The sequence below is a fragment of the Helianthus annuus genome, chromosome 4, assembly GCF_002127325.2.
Source record: "Helianthus annuus cultivar XRQ/B chromosome 4, HanXRQr2.0-SUNRISE, whole genome shotgun sequence".
NCBI classification, from domain to species: Eukaryota; Viridiplantae; Streptophyta; class Magnoliopsida; order Asterales; family Asteraceae; genus Helianthus; species Helianthus annuus.
In genome coordinates this window covers 167,857,988-167,860,855 of record NC_035436.2, presented here as the reverse complement: position 1 = coordinate 167,860,855, position 2,868 = coordinate 167,857,988, and positions in this window count along the sequence as shown.

Genomic DNA, 2,868 nt, shown 5'->3' with positions numbered 1-2,868 from the left:
AATAGAATCGTGACAAGTTGTCAAGGTCTAAGATGATATAATCTACTATCTTGACGAATGACCACTAGTTCATCATCAAGAGTTCGATTACTTGAATGTTATATAAGTATTACATAGTGTCTATTATATCATATATGTCAAGCATGAGGTAGGAGGATAAATCCACCATTTAGGAACCTCTTTGAATCATAGAAATCATGCATGAGGTAGGAAGAAACAAGTCTTCCATTTAGGTACCTCTTTGTTCACCACTACATTTGTCATTATAAACAACGAGGAGGGTCAAGAACATAATAATAAAGAATGAAATAAGAACATCTAATCTATGGAAATCATCAAGTAGTGTGTGGATTTTCAAGTGGAATAGCCCAAGCTTGTTCCATAATCACACAATCATCAAGCTTTAAGCTTGAACACTACTTGTAGGTAAAACCCTAAACAACTCAGAAAGTTTATGAGGTTTTAACCTCTGATTTTACATGTCTCAGCCTTATTTTTAAGCCCAACTAACTATTCAATTGATTATCAGCATAAGGACATAGGTTTGAGTTGAGATAACTCAAGTTTAACCAAGATTAACAAAGTTTAAGTTCAAATAGAAAGTTGCAGTCCACTTTGGAGCCTTTTTAGTGACATTCCAGACCTTGGTTTTCCATGGAAAATCTGTGGAAATGTTCCTTAAGTCGATCCAAGTGATTGAGAAGAAGAATGAATGAAAAAGACTAAGAAATGAGTGAGATATGCTCACTTGAACAACTTGTGATGATTCTGATTATGTTCCTGATTAACAGTAGATTGAGAGGTGTTTTGAGAGTAATTTGGGAGTGTTGTAAAGTGCAAAATGCTTGGAATACACTTGGGTTTCATAGGGAAGGGTTGGTATAGGGTTTGGTGACCATTTAAGACCATAAACACAAGTTTAAACTCAAAATAACACCCAAAGTGCGCCAAAAATCAATCTGTTCACGATTCAGCGAGCTAATGGGCTCGTGGGCCGCTAAGCAACACCCTGGACCGGGTCGTGGGCCGCCAGGGATGTTGGGCTGGTTCATGTAGGGCTGGAAAATCGTGTCTTAGCAGGTTTAACAGGTATCTGATAACGCGAAAAACAAAAATTTTAAACATGAATACAACTCGTTTAACTACTTTATATCCAATGTCTATAAGACAGATGTATATTTTATGGACCTAGAAGGAGAAATAATGGATCCTAACTTTCAAATTTTGATTATTTTTAAAAACGTAAAAAAATCACATGTTTGGCAAAATGACATTTTACACCCCTAAACCTTCATATTTTGATGTTTCAAGCTATAACTTGGGTATTTTAGGTACAAGAGTCATATTTAAGGGTATGATGTGTAAATGAATCCTAAAAACATTATAAAATAAGCATAAACAAGTATATTTGTCATGATTTAGTTTTGAAATTGTGTAAATTTAGCATATAGGTTGCAAGTTTGCAAGTTTGACACATTTAGCACAAATTGAGAACAAAGCGTCACATGTTTAGTATTTTTGAACGTATGAACATGTATAAGGCGTATATAACATAAATGTAACGAAAACAAGAATTTCATTATGATCCAAGTCTCGGATTTTACATCGATTACAACAAAAGGACGATTACAAGAATACAAAGTTTCCAAAAATAGAATTGCAAGCAAGGGTTTCCAAATATAGAAAGAATGAAAACGCAGGGGGTTACAGTCTCCCCTTCTTTATGAAATTTCGTCCTGAAATTTAGGAAGAAGTAACGAAAAGATGCGGATACTTGGTCTTCATATCACTCTCGAGTTCCCAAGTAAATTCAGTGCCACGTTTTCCTTCCCATCGAACCTTAACGATAGGAATTTGACTGCACCTCAGTTTCTTGACACCTCGGTCCATGATTTCGATGGGTTCTCCACAAAATGCAAGGTGTCATTGATTTGGAGATCTTCGAGAGGAACTTGAAGTCCTTCTTCAGCGAGATACTTCTTGAGATTCGAGACATGAAACGTTGGGTGAACGTTGTTGAGTTCTTGAGGTAAGTCGAGTCGATAAGCCACCTTTCCGATCCTCTCGAGTATCTTGAAAGGACTAACATAGCGAGGGGCAAGTTTTTCCTTTTTTACCAAAATGAACTACTCCTTTCCAAGGGGATACTTTGAGTAGAACATGATCGGCAACGTTAAATTCCAATGGTTTGCGTCTCATGTTAGCATAGCTCTTTTGTCTACTTCTAGCCTTGAGTAGATTGTCACGGATTTGAAGAATCTTATCCGTTGTTTCTTGTATGATCTCAGGGCCAGTGAATTGCTTATCACAATCTCATGCCAGCTAATAGGAGATCGGCATTTGCGACCATATACTGCCTCAAAAGGAGCCATTTGAATACTAGAGTGGTAGCTATTGTTGTACGAGAACTCGATCAATGGTAAATGCACATCCCAACTACCACCAAAGTCGATGACACAAGAATGGAGCATGTCCTCTAGGGTTTAGATAATACGTTCAGTCTATCCATCCGTTTGAGGATGAAAGGCTGTACTAAGATTCAAATGAGAACCCATAGCTGACTGGAAAGTTTGCGAAAGATGCAAAGTGAAACGACCATCACGATCGGAAATGATGTCAAGAGGAATACCATGACGGCATATGATTTCGTCAGTGTAGAGTCGAGCAAGTCGTTCAACCTTGAAATCTTCGCGAATAGGAAGGAAATGAGTGGACTTGGTCAGACGGTCGATTATTACCCAAATACTATCGTTACCAGAAGGCGTACGAGGGAGTTTGGTTATGAAGTCCATAGCAATGCTATCCCATTTCCAAACAGGGATTTCAGGATGTTCGAGTAGACCAGAAGGTCGTTGATGCCCGGCTTTG